Here is a 20,379-nt window from a genome sequence, read left to right on the forward strand (position 1 = left end):
GAACTTCTGCACTGAGAAGGTTTTTCCAACGCCGGCGACACCGTTGGTCAGAACCACTCTGATGTGTCTCTGTTGCTCAGATAAGACTTTGAAGATGTCCTGGCACTTGATTGGAGTGTCCTGGATGTTCTTCTTGGAGGTTCTCTCAAGCTGTCTCACCTCATGTTGTGTGTCCACCTCCTCACTTTGTCCCTCAGTGATGTAGAGCTCAGTGTAGATCTTGTTCAGCAGGGTTCCACTTCCTGCTTCATGAGTTCCTTCAGTCACATGTTCACATCTTCTCTTCAGACTGATCTTATGACCTTCTATCACCTCCTGCAGATCACTTCCTGAACATAAGTAAACCAATGATTTCCATCTATAATAAATCATCAACACAACTACAAATTCATGACATCACACATTAAATCTCATATTGAACAGTTTTACTTTGTTTGGGCTTCATTTCAGCATCTCCAGATCTGCTTCCAGATTGTGAACAAGAGGACTCTCCTGGTGGAGCTGCCTGGTCCCAGTTTGATAGGATGTGCTCCCCCCTCTCACTATGAAACACATCTCTATTAGTCCTTTGATTTATAGGATGAAAGAACCTGATCAAGACTCAATATTGTTCCAGCATTTATGTCTGAATTCATCTTTCAGTTTAAACCTGATTCTTGTTTCTAATCAACAATATTCACATTAAGTCTGTAACTATATGACTGTCTGAGGTTTAAGTGTTAAACATCTCCAATAATAAACTCACAACCTGCTGCTGTTAATGTGACTAACAGCTGTCACACAAACACATCATCACGCTTTAGTTTTCTTACATTTCCTCTGAACTTCTGAAGTGTATTGATCTATCTATGGACCAATCACTCTTCAGGGACACCCAGCTGGGCACTGTGGACTCTGCTTTGTCCTCGTCCATCCTGAGGAAACATCAGAAATAGTGATGAGACTGTGATGAAGGTAAATAATCTGTAGAGGTTGTAGTTAAATAATCCCAATTCACTGCATTTTTATGAAACAGGAACATTTCTAATCCATTCTGGATAACAACTGAATCAATAAATCAATGATGTCTCTGTATCATTTTCATGTTTTCAGAGTTTAAGCTGCTTTTTTTAACTGTTCCCTGCAGTGAGAAAAGAACTGGCACCTTTTCCAGCCCCTCATCCTGCAGCACTGAATGTGCTCTAAAGTTCTTTCCAGAGCAAACGTCTCTGCACTTGCAGCAACATGTTGTAGTCACGGATCCGTGAGGAGAACCGGATACAGGAAACGCCCCCACTTTGATCCCAAAACCCAACTGGTGGCCAACGGTGGTCCGGCAACGACGGGGATGCTGGTCCATCGGGCCGACAACACTGGTTTTCCACAGGCCAACATGGTGAAAGGACTGTCTTCAGCTCAGCCACTAAATTATCTGGTGCTACATTAACATACTAGTCAGGACTTTTTAACTTCCCTCCTTTGTTGCCCTCTTCAATTATTTCTATAATCCAAGTCCTCAAAGATCACTGCTCTATTTAAAATAGATGAAAGAAATGACACCCACTCCTGCATTTCTGTCACAGTGGTTCCACAACATAGAACAATAAACCACTGGGAGAAAACGTGCAACATGAACCCAAAATCCTGTTGGTGTCCTGTGATCCTGTGTGGATTTAGTTATTTAGTTTATTGTCTTAAATTGGTCCGGCTGAGAGATGCTAACTTGCACACGATTAGATGTTGTTTGACAGGTAATACCAAAATATCCAGCTGTGACCTGGACAGTTGAACAGCTCTAATAACTCTAAGAGCTTTTCACCTGTCACAAAAAAGTTTGAAAATGTTGTTAATACCTGTTAAGACTCTCTAACAACGTTAACAGCATAATACTCACTTTACACTCACCTTGTCGTTCTTCCTGCTTCGTCTGAACAGAATACTTTCACTTTTAAAACCTAATCAGCAGCTTTATGGCGTATATATTACTACCATAAAAGCATTCTGGGAGGGTTTAAAGTTCAAAGTTCTTTTAGGATCAGTAGCAAAGAGCAGAAAAATAAACTAAACTTCACTTAGAAAGACTATTCAACTATAACTAAAGCCAGACTATAAGAAAGTTAAATAAGAACTATTCATTTATAATGTATAATGATGTTTTGTGTTAAAACTAAATATGAAGTCTAGTTGAATTTTCTTAAGCCAAGAATTCTTCAGCTCTATGCAGCTCTTCAATAGTCACAAAAATGTTTTCAAATCTTGATTTTATCTCCAATCACAACTGTCAATTCTTTTCAATAATGCTCTTCGTTTACACTCACCTTGTCGGTCTTCAGTCTTCCTGCTCAGTCTGAACGGAAAACTTTTACCTTTCCTTTTTCCTCTGTTAATGAACAACTTTATGGCTGTTGATTAATATTCCACTACTATAAAAGCATTCTGGGAGGGTTCAAGATTAAAAGTTGTTTTGCTATTTTAATGCCATAAATATGTTTTTGCATTTAAATGAAAACTGACTAACTTAGTTAAATAAATCAATAAGATTTATGATGCTTGACAGATTTGAAAGACTTGTAAAAGCAGCATATTTCTGCAGCCCTGGAGTCCAGGAGGAGCAGCAGAGGTCAGAATGTGTCGGAGCGCGTTTAACTATTGTCTGCAGTTCCACGCGTGTCCACCGGGTGGCGGTAAAGCATCACATGATATTTCTCCTTTTTGGAACTTCTTCAGCTGCGTTGAGCTTTAAATCTTAACCTGTCGCTCCCTTTAAGCTCTAAACTTTTCGGTTCTGTGTGTAGTTTGTTGGTTTGAATATTTTTGATGAATTCTGATGAAAATGACTGAAACTGTCAATGACCAATAGAAAGTTCGTCCATTGTTCTACTGCGCCACACATTTTCATTATTTATTGTCATTTTGGGTCTAAATAGCTTCATCAGAGATGCTTCATCCTCCAGCCACACATAGTGTAATTCCCACCTCTTCTACTCTTTTATTTCATTTTTCATTCCATCCTTTGTCTCACCCCGTGAAAAATAGCAGAAGAGGAGATTTCTCTCTTTCCGAGTTGCCGTATTGTTAAAGAGGGCTTTTAACTGGAAACAAACACATATTTTCTCTGGATGAGGCAGCAAATTAATTTGAATTAGAAAAGAAAATAACTTACACGTTGCAGTTTAAAAACTTTTTTTTCTAAACTTGACCAGTACTCGCTTCACTGAATTCATTTATTTAAATATCGTACAAAAAGTCAAGCTGGAGGCCATGATCAAAGAGAAAATCCTCAAAGTGAAGATGGGAAGTGATGATAGATTTGGGTCTGAGGAACCTGCTGACTGAACGGGCAGCTTTCCCCCGTTTGGGACCTTCTCTGGTTCCTGACCAAGCATCAATAAGTTATGTGTGTGTGTGTGTGTGTGTGTGTGGTGTGTGTGTGTGTTTGTGTTTGTGTTTAAATAAAATTGAATTTCCCACTTTGGTCCACACTATTGTCAACATTTCTGTCTTCGCAAAAGCCAACTCAAGGCGGCAGAGTCCGGAATTGAAAACAATATCTAAAGAACTCAAGTATCATACTAACAACACTAATATTCCATCTGTCTATCCCCAACTGAATTAACTCCCCACCTATCTCATCAGAATATTTGTAACAGAATAAGCAGATAACGTAGCATTTCCCTGTTCATATCTGCGACTTGCAATTTAGAATTTGTCAATAAAACTATGCTATGACACAAACTACAGTTTAATAGACTGCTGTGCTCCTAAAACGAGCAGCATTTGTGGCTCATGAACCTCACAGACACTGCTTTGCTCTTTAAACATTTTTATGATGGTGAATTTTTCAATCAAATATCTTCCGTTTGATAATGCCCAAAGCGGGATTCGAACTCTCCCTCTGGGGTCTTCAGGAGGTTTCAATCAGGTTGTCTGTTACAGCGATTCTCGACTGGCCCGCACCGGCCCGAGATCGATCCCTGGCCATGGCACATTGCTTTTAACTTGATTTCATTTATCGGAGTTGAATCTTGTTTGATTTTTTTGAAGACGTTTCACCTCTCATCCAAGAGCCGTTCGAGGCAGATTTGATGATATGACGCTCATAGGCTCTATAGCCTTTTCTTTTTGGGGGGAATGGATTGGAGGCTGCTCCAACATTGAGGTTTGGACTGTGACAAAGCAAAATGGACAACCTCCACCAGAATAAATGTTTCAAGAAAATAAGTTTGAGTGTATTAACTTCAAAAGGCCATTTTCTTGCACCTGCTCCCGCTTACGGCCATACCACCCTGAGAATGCCCGATCTCGTCCGATCTCGGAAGCTAAGCAGGGTCGGGCCTGGTTAGTACTTGGATGGGAGACCGCCTGGGAATACGAGGTGCTGTAAGCTTTTTGCGCTCCTCCACTGGGTCAGCAGAGGCCGCCAGTGTTCCTGATAATTATCCAGCCAGATGTTATTCACTTCTTAAGTACTTCTAACATTGAGATTTAATGTTGCACTATTGTACATCGTTTTAGATTTAATACTTAACTCCTGTACATAGTTTGGGATTTAATGTTGCACTGAGATTTAATGTTGCACTATTCGGTTCGATTCCCGGCGTATTCCCTGGGAGGTCGTATCGGGCCTTACTGGCCTGTGGGACACGTTGTCGTGACTATGTCTCTCGACTGGTCTGGGAACGCCTGGGGATCCCCCCGATGAGCTGGAAGAAGTAGCTGGAGAGAGGGAACTCTGGGCCTCTCTCCTTAGGCTGCTGCCCCCGCGACCCTACCCTGGATAATTGATGGAGGATGGATGGATGCCAAAATCACTTCAGCATCCAGGTCTGGGAACAGCAACTCAAAACAGATCAAACTTTATGACTGTAGGAGCTCCGCCAAGCCTCTGAAACTGAATTGAATGTATATTTAAATAACTTTAAAACATTTTAAATACTACATCTGCTGCCACCTTCTATTAGCACACGGCTTATTCTTTTCTGTTAAATGGGGAACTTTCAAAAAGGTGTTTATCCACAGTTATAAAGATAAACTTTAATGGGAAGGTGAATGTTGTCTTATCATATGTAAAATATTTAACAAAGTTCATCCATGATTAAACTTATATCTTCAAGGATTATCCACATTAATCCGGATAGATAATAGAAAATATATTAACACCACAATGATTTTTATAATCGAAAAACTAAAGTAAATCAGGCCCTTCCTCTTATTATGGGGTTACTGGAAATGTCTCTTTATTGTATAGGGACAGAGAAAACTTCATTTTGTGGGTGTGTAATTTACCTATTGTATTGATTTGTCCTTAAAGTCTAATGGTGGCCAGCAAGGCCGCTGGGCTCGTTCAGCCCCAGAGGTTTCACACACTGGGCCCCTGGGCCCGGAACCCTTGGGCTCCCCCCTGGGCCCTGGACTTATCTCCATACACTGTATAAATGACTGATGCAAATGCACATCTGTCCGTCCCAGGGAGACGGGCCCCTCAGCTGTGGAGCTCCTTCAGGTTTCTTCTTTTCCTTGAAGGGGGTCAGGCATCAAATTCAAAAAGAGTGAATAATTATCATTTTAAACATTAAACATCTTGAATTTAAAGCTTCAAAAGCAAAGTGTTGTCTATGTTCTCTTTCCCATTGGAACTGCTCCTTGTAGAAATGATTTGGAAAAAGACTTTTAAATGACTTTAAACTGACTTTGAGGAGCCTCACAAACATGAAACGGATCAGAACTGGGAGGTCTGGGCTTTGGTGCCTGCTTATATGAAAATCAAATGAAATAAAAATGCAGCCAAACTAAAGTTCAGTGATGAGCTGTTTTATTGATGAGTAACACTGACAAGCTGTAGGTTTGCTGCCTCATCTGTGGTCGGGATGCAGATGTGGACCTCACGATCATCATCATTCCAGCTGTGAACGGACGCCACGGTAGAGGAGCTCAGATGGAAGGATGAGGACAGACGACACATTAATGGTTTTTATTCTTGGTTTGTGACTGTCCCAGTGAGACCAGTCCACTGTTTGGAAGTAGTTAAATCCAACCTCTACTCTGAGCTTCAGGCAGCAAACACGACAGTGGAAAACGGCTGTGCAAATATATTTTGGAGGACAAAGTTCAGCTGCTCTCTGGCGTTTGTGTAATGCAGCCTGGCTTTACCTGGACAATCAATGATGTTCAGCAGCGGCCTCAGCAATGATGAAGGCCCCTGATTACATAACAGGTTGTCCTTCCCTTTTGTGAGGAACTTTCCTTCCTCCTCAGTCTCCTTCCTTCTGAAGAGTGAGCGCAGGCTTCACCTTAATGGTAAATGGTACTGGACTGGAGACGCTGGACACAAATGCAGGATGGGGAGGAGATCCATGCAGGTCAGTCAGGACACATGGGAGCAGTGGAGACCCCCAGAGGAAGAGGACTCTCTGTCTCCCAGGGTCGAGAAACATGTCTTCTACACTTGAATGTACACCTATAGCAGCACTTTAATATGCACCATTTAAAGATGAATATAAATTTAGACCCTTTGGGAAGGTTTTTCCAGCTTCCATCATGTTGTAGGTACTGTTGGAGCACTAATAAACTAATGATTACACAGAAGCAGCACATCAGAGATAAAGAACAAACAAAAGCAAAGTCCAGCACCTTGTAGGGGAGGATATTTTGTAAAAGCCTCAGCTGCCGTTGCACCGTCGGGGCTTTGGGGGCCAAACAGCGAAGCAGGAGAAGGTGAGTGCACAGCATCACGACAGTCGTCATGACGAGGGGGTTATGCTCAGTTCCCTCACCGCTGTGGTTGGTGTGTGTTGAGGCACAAGTGGTTGCAGAGCAGCAGAACAAACACTAACCAAGATGCTCTTTGCCTTCTGCTTCTGTCTTTGTTCACTAAGATGAACGCCACCCGGTGTGTCTGGATTTTGTCCATAATCATCTGCGTGGCCAGAGGCCATGTGGGGAACGACATTGGTCAAAACCAGAAGGAGCAGGACACCTCAGCTGACAACAGCACTGAGAGCCTTTCACTGGTCACTGCAGCCAACAGAGAGTTTGCCTTCAGGCTGTACAGGAGCTTAGCTGCTAACCCTGACTCACAAGGCAAGAACATCTTCTTCTCCCCAGTCAGTGTGTCTGTCGCCTTGGCCGCTTTGGCGGTCGGAGCGCGTGGAGAAACCCACCGACAGCTTTTCAGAGGTTTGGCTTTCAACAGCACATGGCTGAGCCAGACGGATGTAGACCAGGCCTTTCAGAGCCTCTTTGAAAAGACGAAGAAGGCGTCCAATGAAGTCACCAGTGAAGGGACGGCTGTATTTATGGACAACCTCTTCAAACCACAGCCTGAGTTCCTGGACACCTTGAAAAAGTCCTACTTTGCAGATGGATTCAATGTTGATTTCACCAAAAGCAGCGAGAGCGCCAACACCATCAACAAGTATGTGGAGGAGAAGACCAGTGGGAAGATTGACAAACTGGTAGAAAGTCTAGATCCGACAACAGTCATGTATCTAATCAGCTATATCTATTTTAAAGGTAAACACCTGGATGTGGTGCGATTTAGGCGTGTTTCTTGTTCATTTGAAAGTTTTAACTGTCAACCACAAACTGTGATTCCATGACTTGTAAAACAGGAAAATGGGAAACTCCGTTTGATCCAGATCTGACCAAGGAGGACTTATTCATGGTGGATGAAAAGACCAAGGTTTGAAGTCCACAGTCTTCGGCAAAACCTTCAACCGAATCTCATTTACAAACATGAAACTTTGAATTTTCAGGTTCCAGTTCAGATGATGAATATTGAGAAGAGATTTGAAACCTATCGTGACCAGATGTTTAACACATCGGTCCTTCACCTCCCATTTAACAGCTCTCACTCCATGTTGCTGCTGTTGCCGGACGACATGGCAAAACTGGAGAATGCAATTTCTGCCGCTCATGTTACCAATGGCTGAAATGGATGAAATACAGGTGTGGAAAACGGAGACTCAACGGCTAACTCTTGGTTATTGATGTGGCGGTTGGCTCCTGTCCGTCACCTCATGGTTGTGTCTGTCCCATATCTGTTCCCCAGGAAATACAGTGTTTATATTCCCAAATTCTCCATCAAAACGTCATACTCACTGAAGACTGTGTTGACTGAAATGGGGATGGTAGACATGTTTGGTGACAGGGCAGACTTGAGTGGTATTGCAGAGGGGCAACAACTGGCAGTCTCAGAGGTAAAGATGGAAAACAGGAACAGCATCAACAATGAGCACAGATTTCTTTCTGACAATTGATTATGTCTGGTATTTCTTGTAGGTTGTCCATCAAGCTACCCTGGATGTTGATGAGGCTGGAGCCACTGCCGCAGCTGCTACAGGCATCGCAATAACACTTTACTCTTATAATTATGTTCCAGTCCTGAAGTTCAATCGTCCCTTCATGGTTATCATCACTGACCACAGCTCAGATAATATCCTCTTCATGGGCAAGATTACCAACCCAAACATCTGATGCACTAAATGCCGGTTTTGCACAATAAGAATTGCATCACATATAAAGAGCCTTACAAAAGAAACATTTGCCTTGTAGAGTCTCACTTTATTACTCCTTAGAATGTTTCTGAATCAGCTCTAAAAATAAAATAGGTGCTGAAGAGCACAATTTTAATCTGGTTTGATACAACAAACACTGGATGATCTCAGCTGAAGATCCTGGAGCTGGCATATGTATTTACCCACGTATAATGCTGCCTGCTAAAGTATAACCACACAGAGAGGCCTGCATACACGTGCAACGCTATTGTGGAACGACGGGGGCGCACAGTCCAGGAAGGCCAGATGAATGTGACGTAATCATCTGTGTGGTTGAGAACGCCTTCAGTTCTCTTGTTAGAATCTTGACCCAGGTGTCGTCCACATATCTGAACCAGTGGCTTGGGCCGGTTCCTGTGAAGGATGTCGGGCTCGGGTTTCAACCTTCTCCCAGTATACTGTAGACTGGCAACTATGGGAGATACTGGTGAGCCCGTTGCACCACCATGGTTCTGCCTGTAGAGGCCTTCTCTGTACTGGAGGTAGTGGGTGTTCCAACACAGGTTCCAGTATGGTGCAGATTTGGGCCGGTGTTAAGTGTTCTGTCTGGAAGGTTCTGTCTGGTGGTTGTGGTCTCTGTTGTCTCGGTGGTGCACGTGACGCGTCCAGTGGCTTTGATGTAAAGCACAGCAGCCTTTTGGGTTGTAAGCTTTGATTCAAAGAAAAAAGTCTTTCTCCTAAAGTGTTGCTGCTGCACCTACAGACATTAATCGTTAAAGGTTAAGCTGAAACCTTCACTCCACCAAGACAACTCATCTCTCTCAACTGCAGATTTTTTTTCCAGAATCAGATCTGCCGCCTCATTCTTTGACCCCCCCACCGAGTATCACCCTCTAAGAGAGACAAGCTTCGTACTGACGTGCACGCACGCTCGTTAAAGGTCCAAAGGTCAGTAACTGGGAGATGATGGTTGGGATCAAGTTGAGCTCTGCTGGCAGCTCTACCAAAGTCTAAATGTTTTCAATATGAATCCAATTCTGCTAATGTGGTGGCGCTTCTTCGTGTCAGTGCAGACTCGTGCGCGGGGCTCGTGCACATGAGGGTTAGGCTGGTTTGATGCAAGTCACAGTGAAGCGGGTGGGGGCGGGGCTTGTGTAGCATGTGCCGGCCCCTCTCAAACTGTAGCCTAACTGGGCCTTGCTCACGCCCTGATGATGGCGGGGGGGGCGTGAGCCCCTCACCTGTGCTAGTCTGGGCTGGGGAGGGGGCGAGGCAGAACTTTCCTCTTTCTCCATGAGGCTGGAGCAGCGAACGGATCTGTTGATGACTGTTTGAGTGTGTGTGGTCATGGCAGTGGCTTTTTTTGTGTTTCTGCTTCAGGCTGCAGAAGATGGGGTGCTGCTGTAGTAAGACTGAGGAGTGGAGAGACAGCGACAGCGAAAGCATCAGCGGCATCGACAGTGACATCAGCAGTCTGTCAGACATCCTGCACTACAGTGGATGGAGCACGAAGACGGTGGAGCACAGGCAGCACACCACCGCAGGAACCCAGCATGCATGGTTGGATGCAGAGCTTAAAGGAGACAGCAGATGTAAGGAGGAACCTGAGGTTCTTAGGAACCCAACCCGTGGTGTCGGGCCCACCCTTGATTCAGATCCCTGTGTGGCGCTGCCCAGACTGAGCACAGGCAGGAGAGGAAAACACTCCAGTTGTGTCAAAGCCGTCCAAACCGGTCCAGTCAACTCTTGTTGGGCCGCTGTCCGTTGCCTTCATGGTGACTGAGGCATCAGGTGACCATCAGAGGCCGAAGGTTGATCCAAAACCCCAACGCGATGAAAAGGGCGGCGAGGAGTTACATGTGTTAACGACGGCTCCGCCTCAGGCCTTCAAAACAACGACCCGCAGCGTCGGCTGCATGTGCGACATTGATGCTGATGACCTTGAGCAAGAGCAGAGCCAGTGTGCAACAGCAGGAGCAACAGATGAGTCCATCAGCCGTGCTACAAACCAGGTTATTAACACCTCATCCTGGACCAGACCCTGGTTCATCCCAAAACCTCCTCCTGGACCAGACCCTGGTTCATCCCAAACACCTCCTGGACCAGACAGTGGTTCATCCTGACACACCTCCTCCTGGACCAGACCCTGGTTCATCCGAACACCCCTCCTGGACCAGACCCTGGTTCATTATAAACACCTCCTCCTGGACCAGACCCTGGTTCATCCCGAACACCTCCTCCTGGACCAGACCCTGGTTCATCCCAAACACCTCCTCCTGGACCAGACCCCTTTTTCATTCCAAACACCTCCTCCTGGACCAGACTCTGGTTTATTCCACACACCTCCTCATGGACCAGACGCTCCACCAAACGTCTCCCAGCATCTCCACGTCCCACCACCGTCACTGTGCACTGTTAGTAACAATGCGTGGACGTCTCCTGCTTGTGGCTGACAGTTGATCATCTCTGGCCAATCTATGATGTTCAGAGTTCTCTTTTCCTGGTCATTTAAATAGATAAATCTAAGTGTACATGCACCATATGTCCAGCAGGTGGCAGTGTTAGTTTTATAAAGTAGTTCCAGATTTCCTACCGTGCAGGATACTGCAAACAGAAATGATCTGAATTGTCTTCAAAAGATCACAGCTTATATGGGTAGAGATTTCCCTCTCCTCATCCCTCTCTGTGTCTTACTCACCATCATTGTTCGCCTCTGAAACAAGCCTCCAAAATCAATTTGTCACTTTCCTTTATTCTTTCTTTATTTACACATCACCATTTTACAGGAATATTATTACAATTATTGTGTTAAAGCCATATTTCAATGTACAGCTTTGCATGAAAATATACAAAAATAAAGTTGGATCTGTTGTATATCTGCCTCCTTTGTCTCGCTGTTAGGAAACGGTGCCTGATTTCCTGTTGCGCTTTGCTCGACTTGTGGCTGAAAAGCGGATAAACTCAAAGTGTTTGCTCTGGTCCATGTTGGGGAAGGGAGGGGGGCCTGCGTGGAGCCTCTTGATGAAGTGGACCTCTCTTTGGTTCTGCCTTGTCCTGGAGGCTTTGATGGGCCTCCCTTTCCGACTGAAGGCAACGTACCAGCCTTCATACTTGGCATTCTGCAGAGCTGTGTAATTGTTTTCCAGCACTGTCTCTGAGAAGATGCACTCCCTGCTCCGACCGTTGGGCTGGAACACAGAAAGGTTCTCCATTAATCCATTAACTGTCCCATCTGGACATTACAGACGGGAGACAGCTAAAGACGTGTTTCTGAGCTACAGCAACTAGTGGAGCAGGTAACTGGGCCCCTTTTGAGAACCCCCAAATGTCCCCGTAGCAGCTGTAACGGTACGTTAGTAGTGACGGTACCAAGCTCAGCTCGCTAAAAGGAGGCTACAGGTTCAAACACAGACATGTTTTGGTTCTGAATTTTGATAGTTGATCCCACTCCAAACACTGGCTGCCAGTGAGGATGGATGCAGGTTCCAGGGATCCACAACGGATGACGGGAGTGTTTGCCCTAATGGGAAGTCCCATCAACCAGTGGGGTTAATGACCCAGAGCCGACTCAAGCAGCTTTCTGGTCACCTCTGTAGAAGGTTTCCACTGCACAAATGTGGTGCGGCAGCCCAGGATGGTTTTCCAGAGAAGAAGAATAAAAAATCTGTCTGAATGAAGTCTGTCCTGGATCTGCTTCAGGCCCATGTGGACCCCGAGGAAACTCTGAGACCAGGACAGAACTCAGCACGAGGGTTTTATGACTTTAGCTTCTTCTGTTGGTCGACAACATCTTGATGAACCATCCTGTACGGGGTCAAAGGTCATGCCTCTGATGTCGTCACTGACATGAAACAGGTGAACATCAACCCTACTGAAACGTTCAGGTGAGGGGCCTAATGTCAAATGTGCTCATTATCAGTGTTTTCTACAGCAAATGTGTGTGTGTGTGTGTGTGTGTGTGTGTGTGTGTGTGTGTGTGTGTGTGTGTGTGTGTGAGAGAGAGAATAATTATTATATTGTTATCATTTAAATGCATTTGTATGTTTAGCACCTAAGTGCATGAAGAAGAAACAGTGTTTTTCACCTCTCTTGATTTAGTACACTTGTCCAGAGCACCAGATTTACTGTGAGATTGTTATCTGAAACCCTAAAAGCATCTTGGGAGAAGGTGAAAATTCCACATGGATAATGAGCTAATGTGAATAAAGGAAGGAGGTTTGCAGAGGAGCAGCAGAGCGACGGAGGGTGTTCCAGAGTGAACTGCTGCTCGCTCTCCCTTGCAAGGTACCTGTGTTTGTGTCTTTTGTTGATTCACGCGGGTTTTGCTGGGTTGCTCTGTTTCAACTCGAACATCCAGCCTGGAAGTAACAAATGCTGGATTAACTTTTCAGCATCATGGTGGGTAGCTTCCTGATCTTTGTGATGTTCCTCAGGTGAAAAAAGGCACTTCTAGAGACTAATTTAATGTTTGAGTTGAAGGAGAGATTTTGATCAAAAGTTACTCCTAGATTCCTCACAGAGAGACTAGATGATAATGAGATACCATTTAGAGTGTGATCATGTGATCTAATCTATCCCTGAGAGGTTCAGGACCAAACACTATGACCTCAGTTTTTCCTGAGTTAAGGAGGAGGACATTTGAAGATATGCAGGACTTTATGTCTTTAAGACAGGTCTGGAGCTTCACTAACTTCTCTGTCTCTTCGGGTTTCATGGATAAATAAAGCTGAGTGTCATCAGCATAACAATTAAATTTATCCCATGCTGTTGAATAATGTTCCCTAAGGGAAGCATGTACAAGGTGAAGAGGATTGGTCCAAGTACAGAACCTTGAGGAACTCCATGGCTAACCCTACTGTATGAGGAGGGAACACCATGGACATGAGAAAACTGGTATCTATCAGATAAGTATGATCTAAACCAGTCTAGTGCTGTCCCTTTAATCCCAATCACATGTTCCAGTCTATGTAACAGGATGCTGTGTTTAACTGTATCAAAAGCAGCACTGAGGTCCAGCAGAACCAGCATAGAGACCAGTCCATGATCTGAAGCTATGAGAAGATCATTAGTAACTTTAAGAAGTGCTGTTTCTGTGCTGTGATGAGCTCTAAAGCCTGACTGAAACATCTCAAACAGGCTGTTCCTCTGCAGGTGCTCCAGTAACTGAGTCACCACCACCTTCTCAAGAACTTTAGAGATAAAAGGAAGGTTGGATATCGGCCTATAGTTTGCTAACACATCGAGATCCAGTGATGGTTTTTTAAGCAACGGCTTAATCACTGCCACCTTGTAGGACCGGGGTCCATAACCTGTCACTAAAGAACAACTGATCTGGTCCAGGATAGAACTGCCTATCAATGGTAAAACATCCTTCAACAGGTGTGTTGGGATGGGATCTAAAGGACACGTGGTGGTCTTGGATTTCTGAATTGGCGATGACGCCTCAGAAAAATATATAGAGCTGAAGGAGTTTAAGGGCTCGTTGGAGACCCTGTATGTTCCCCCAGTCAGCACATCTGGTGATGGTCCAGTTGTTGGGATGGCCTGGTTAGCTTTCTCTCTGATAGCTAGAACTTTATCAGTGAAGAAGGTCATGAAGTCTTCACCACTAAGGGAAGAAGGGATACGTGGATCTAAAACACTGTGACTCTTGGTTAATTTGGCCACAGTGCTGAAAAGAAACCTGGGGTTGCTCTTATTTTCCTCAATTAAAGAAGAAAAATAAGCTGTTCTAGCCTTGCGAAGGGCCTTTTTATAAACTACCAGACAGTCTTTCCAGGCTACATGATAGTTGTCTATTTTATAAGAATGCCACTTCCTTTCCAGTCTTCACACTTTCTGCTTGAGGGTCCTGATATGTGAATTATACCAGGGGCCACACCTCCTCTGATTACTATTCTCTTTTTCAGGGGGGCAACAGAATCAAGCGTGATTCTCAGTGAGGTTGCTGCACCTTCAGCAATAGTCGACCTCAGCAGGGCTAAGATTATAATGATTGATCCCTGGGGAAACACACAGTGGTCCTGGGATTAGCACAGGGATCACTTCCTTAAACCTAGCTACAGCATTATCTGAAAGACATCTGCTATAGTAAGACTGTGCTCTGAGGATAGAAGAATCCTTAATCATAAATGTAAAAGTGATCAAAGAATGGTCTGACAGGACTGGGTTCTGAGGGAACACTGACACATGTTCTACCTCAACACCATAAGTCAGGACAAGATCTGGGGTGTGGTTGAAGCTATGAGTTGGTTGGTTTATCTGCTGGAGGAAACCAACTGACTCAAGTAATGAAATGAAGCCATTTCTAAAGCTGTCATTTACAACATCTCCATGGATATTAAAGTCTCCAATGATAATGACTTTGTCCGTTCTAAGGACCAGTCAGATAAGAAATCAGAGAACTCAGACAGGAACTCTGAGTGTGGCCCAGCAGGGGGCCGATATACAACTACAAACAGAAGTGGCTTTTCTGTCCTCCAGTTCAGATGGGTGATGCCAAGAGTCAGGCTTTCAAATGAACTGGAACCATATTTTGGTCTAGGATTAATTAATAACTTGGAGTGATAGATTGCTGCCACTCCCCCTCCTCGACCAGTAACACGAGGAATATGATAATTAAGATGGGTAGGAGGAGTAGATTCATTTAAGCTCACATACTCCTCCTCCTGAAGTCAGGTCTCAGTAAGACAGAATAAATCAATGTGATGATCCGCTATCAGGAGATATATATATATGTTAACATATATGTTAAATATGTTATTGTTGGTGGATGAGGGTTCTATGGAAGCAGCAGAGAGGTGTGTAAGACTACAACTCTGCATCCCCACCAGAGGACAACACACTGGTAACAGCAGCAACGCCAGGCTTCCCACCAACGGACAAAGAAACGGACACCAGATTTGGTGTCTCCTTCAGAATTTGTTAAATGTGTTTGTAAAATTTAACAATTGTTTATGTTAAAATGTTAATGTGAAAAAATCTGCAGACTGAAGTGTGAAGTTCAAAACGTAATCAGATTTATTTTAAAATCTGAAAGTTTTTGTATTTTACATGATTTATTATTTGTACAAACGTGGTGCAAAGTAATTCATGATTTGTTAAAAAATGTCAGTGGCTGGTAAAAATGGGACATTGTGATTTCCTAGGACTGTTGGAGAAGTGATAATTTTAAAATGGTTTTGAACATTTCTTTCAATTTGAAAAACACTTGCACTAAGACAAAATATAGAAATAAAGTGTTGCATATTGATATTCATCTGTTCCTGATCTTGTTAAATCATTGTTGATATTGATCGTGAGAAATCATTAACATGATCAGTGTCTTTGAGATGAATATCATTAACTATTAATAATGACATTTAGTTAAAGGTAAATTGAGCAAATTGGCTATTTCAGAAGTGTGTATCAAACTGGTAGCCCTTCACATGATTCAGTACCCAGGAAGTAGCTCTCCGTCTCAGAAAGGTTGGTGACCCCTGCACTAGACTATATGAGGTCATTTTAAAATTTTCCAATGAACATTGGATCAGTCTGGCCCTCGGCTTGGAGCTACATTTTTTATTTGGCCCTCCGTCCATTTGACTTTGACGCCCCTGATTTAAATGAATCAGTATGTTTCCATCAGTGGTTAAAAATCTGATGAATGTGATCATCAAAATGCACAAATTCTGTCTTAAATCAGCATCAGCCGTCTTTGCTCATTTAAATATATGGAGCAGTGATCCAGGATTAAACGTTGCTGTTGTCCAAGATTACTGACTGATCCATGATGTGTAACAGATTTCTATTATATCGATTAACGTGAATGTTTGCATTGAAATTTGACAGAAATCTGCAGAATGTAAACTGTATAAAAGTTACCTTTCACAGAAACAGTTGCAGTCTCATTATGGGCTGTAACTGGAGGAGCTCCAGCTTATGTCTTTAGAATCTACATGATTCAGTTTATTCATGCTTTTAGTGCTCTTTTGACTGAATTTTACCAGGTAAAAATGTACCTTTTCTGCCCCCAATACAAGAGTTCCTAAAAACCTTAAAACGAGGCCAGATTTCCTACAAAAGCCTGGTTTGACCAGCAAGTCTGGCTCATTTACAGTTATTGATGAGCTCTTTTTCTGTGATATCTGCCATTTAAGTCCTAAAAAGCTATTTAAGGGTCGTTTTCCTTCCACTTCTCAATCACCGACGTGTCCAACTTCACAGGACCTGCCCAAAGGTTCCCGTTTCTGTCATCCTCGCAAAAACGGACTAAAAGGACGCTTCTCCGGGTCATCCAGCTCACGGTGTCCAGGCAGCTCACTTTCTCTGTCGGGTAGACGATCTTCCCACAGCGGGCGCACTGAGGGTTCATCCTCGGAACCTCCTCCGCGGTCTCCTCCGCTTCTTTAAAACAGATATAGTTGACCTAGACCAGTTCAGCCAAACGCCACAAGTTCCAGCAAACGTTTGACAACCAGCAGCGACGACAAAATGTAGAGATACAAGTCAGTAGGAGACAGACGGAGCCTCTGTGGACGCACGAAGGAGCCGCGTCCGGGCTGGAGACTCGCTGATGCTGCGCTGACAACCACCGTCAGTGACAAGCTAGCGAGAGTGAGCTCACGAGACCGGAAACTAGCGACAGGAACCGGAAGTAAACAAAGGAGCAGACAATTTTGCGTTCAAGTTTCAAATATGCAAATAAAGAGTAAAATAAAAAATACATTTAAAGGATATATGAACATGTGACTTAGTAACATATGAAAGAGGATATATGAACTATGACTTAATAACATATGAAAGAGGATATATGAACCTATGACTTAATAACATATGAAAGAGGCTATATGAACCTATGACTTAAGAACATATGAAAGAGGATATATGAACATGTGACTTAGTAACATATGAAAGAGGATATATGAACCTATGACTTAATAACACATGAAAGAGGATATATGAACATGTGACTTAATAACGTATGAAAGAGGATATATGAACATGTGGTTTTCCCACTATAACACACAGACATACACACATCAGTATCAGTGTTCCAAATCCTGTTTTCTTTTTCTGCCAGCTCTTCCTCCAGCGATTACCCTGCATCTTGCGCATGTCCCGCCCTGCTGAGGCAGAGCCGTACTGGGATGGAGCGTTACCGCGGCAACCCAGCTCAGTGGGCTCCATTGCCTCGGCTGAGGAGTACGACAGTGTGAAGTCCCGCAGTGAGCTGATGTTTGAGAAACAGTCTGGGAGACACGGACTGGTGACCCGAGTCACACACGCTGCCAGTACGTTTCCAGAAACATTTAAACACATGAGATATAGAAGCATCAGTAGCTTCATTTGAGTTCTGAGCTTTGGTGTCTGTGTGGAGCTGTGAAACCACAAGAAGAGGGAGGAGCCATCAGCTGTACGCAGAGATCAAGCCGGCTGTGGATGGAGCCACTACATCATTAAACACATGCGCAACAAGAACGACTACAATGAGCTCAGAGGGTTCAAACAGAGTCCTCAACCCAAAGTCTGATTTAAAAAGATCAAAAGTGGCGTAAATGTCTGGTCCTGACAGGAGAAGGATAACTGGAGCGGCATCGCTCGTACAGTAGACCGACTCTGCCTCTTCCTGGTTACCCCGGTGATGACCTTTGGCACCGTAATCATCTTTCTGACAGGAAGCTGTAACCAACCTCCTCATCTGCCCTTCAAAGGAGACCCGCATGACTCCAGAGAGGAGAACCCACGCCTGCTGTGATGCACACACACAGCCAGGGCTTTTTCCATCGCCATCGTTTCTCTGGGGGAAATGTTGCATTTCTTTATCTTAATAACAACAAATCTTTAGTTTGTTCTATAGGAGCTCCATATGTTTAGTGTCAAAGACTTCTTAGATTGTGTTCATTGCTGGCACATAAAGAAAAATGCTTTGATTTTACTAAAGTGACACAAACCCATCTCAGCACTGTTTTTTATATCCTCTATATTATTTTGCGTAGTCTGTGTAACTGTTGTGCTTTATTTCTGCTGGCTTCTTTTATGGGATGTAAACCAGCCTCACATAATACCAGTTGAGTACTTTATTTTATGTTGCCAAAGGTTTAAAAACAGCCTGACAGAATAAGAAATTGTGAAAATTTAGAGGATGAATTATACCTGGTGGTATCTGATCTTGAATGGCAAATTTTAGAGTATTTTATAGGGAAGTGAAATAATGTTTGGACCTCTTATCAGGCAAAGAGAAAGTTGTTAAGAACTGCTCTAAAAACACCACCTCAGGGGGACTATATCCAAATCTCTCCGTTTACTGATGGGGCGTTGAAACGTCAATACGCGGATTCATACATTTAGAACTGGACGTTGCACCAGAACTGGAAGCGCGGACTGATACATTTTTAACAGCGGTCCTGCTTCAGCCCTCCGGGGCTTAATAACAAAATACAAAAAATACGAAAATTTTAATTTTGGAAACATTGTTGTCGGTTGTTCAACTTGCCGGCTTTTGCAAAATTGCTAAATACGCGCTAGCATGCATGTTTTAAGCTATGGTAGCGGTATGTTTTACCATGCCCGCGCCCTATAATCCGGAGCGCCTGATGTATGTGTTAAATACAGAAATAGCACCGTAACTGAGGCTGCACCTTTTAATACGGTGCGCCCTTTGGTCGCGAACATACGGTATATAGAACATAGGGCACGCTTGTGCGTGATATCACTCCGCGTCTGCGCAACGACCACAACCTCCTATCTTTAGTATTGCTGCGCCAACTGGTGGTCTTTTGGGTTGAGGATAACGGTGATCTATATGTAGCTATATGTAGCTATAGCGTCATTGGCCTCCACTCCAGCCACTCCTGGTAGTTCCTCAAAAACACTGAGTTTCTAGTGGATGCACAATCTGTGGAAGCCAACATAGAAACTTCTGAAGAGCCAAAGTTCTTGCAACAAAAATACAGTCCCCAATTAGGTTGTTTTGTTATCACACGACCCCGTCCCCATTATCTTAAGAGAATATAAAAGAATGAGTGGAGACAGAAGAGAGAATGAGACGTTTTTGGTGCGTGTCGCTCTTGATTTAGTGTTTATTTTTGCAGTAAACTTAAAGGAGGCCTTTTCACTTTATGTTTGATTAAATTTAAGCTGATATTCCATTCTTGACATCTTTACATTTACACTATTCATGGGAATTTTATTTGGTCATTTTGCTTCTTTTTATTTCCTATTTCCCACATTTATTCATAGTTTTTATTAGATTGTGAAGAGAATTATTATATCTTGTTAGCATCTTTTATCTTGTTAGCATGTGTTATACTATATGTTTTTGTTTTCTGTTACAGTTAGTTTAGAAGTTAGGGATAGTATATAATCTTTAGTAGGAATAAACATAAGCAAGTCAGTTGACCCTTCCTTGACATGAATGTTGTTTGGACGGTTGGGGCCAGGAGACAGTCAGACGGAAAGTGGTAGACCCCCATCGTAAAATATGACAGCATAGTTTACTGGTGTTGATAAGTTCCTTGGCAGGAATATGACCTCGGACCTGGACATCTGGGGAAGATAATGGAGAAGAAGGACCGCACCAACACCAAAGGAGGCTGGAAGAAGAAGATGAGGTCATCCAAGAAGGACTGGATTGGACTGAATTAGCATCAATAATTTACATATGTCTTTCTATAAAAGATTGGGTCAAGGGATAGTTAGGTTGTCAGACTTCATGCCCTGACAATTGATTCTGTTGTTGCTCGGGTTATGAACTGGCCCAGAGCTCTGTATATTTGTATCTTGAATTGGTTCTATTTGCTAAATACATTGTGAAATTGACATTTGTTTACTTGAAGTCTTCATTTAAAGAACACGCGGATTGGCAGTGACACATGAGAGGTATTAAATTCAAACAATTGCAATAAATCCTATAACATTGAACAGA

The 20,379-nt window shown here is 43.4% G+C and overlaps 1 protein-coding gene, 1 long non-coding RNA gene, 1 other non-coding gene and 1 pseudogene across 3 annotated transcripts in view; 2 read left to right on the forward strand and 2 right to left on the reverse strand.

Moving 5' to 3' along the window:
• The window catches only part of LOC130525977 (uncharacterized), a 242,442-nt gene that overhangs the window by 162,064 nt on the left and 59,999 nt on the right, over positions 1-20,379 (reverse strand).
• LOC130526607 (5S ribosomal RNA) lies at positions 4,248-4,366 on the forward strand. Its single transcript, XR_008950818.1, has one exon. It is a non-coding gene; the product is annotated as a 5S ribosomal RNA (ribosomal RNA).
• Positions 6,707-8,518, forward strand: LOC130525979 (alpha-1-antitrypsin-like protein CM55-MS; annotated as a pseudogene).
• LOC130525986 (uncharacterized) lies at positions 11,207-17,126 on the reverse strand. The gene is made up of 2 exons (XR_008950632.1): positions 16,338-17,126; positions 11,207-11,662 (listed from the first exon to the last, which is right to left on the reverse strand). It is a non-coding gene; the product is annotated as an uncharacterized LOC130525986 (long non-coding RNA).

This window comes from Takifugu flavidus, chromosome 5 (genome assembly GCF_003711565.1).
Source record: "Takifugu flavidus isolate HTHZ2018 chromosome 5, ASM371156v2, whole genome shotgun sequence".
NCBI lineage: Eukaryota > Metazoa > Chordata > Actinopteri > Tetraodontiformes > Tetraodontidae > Takifugu > Takifugu flavidus.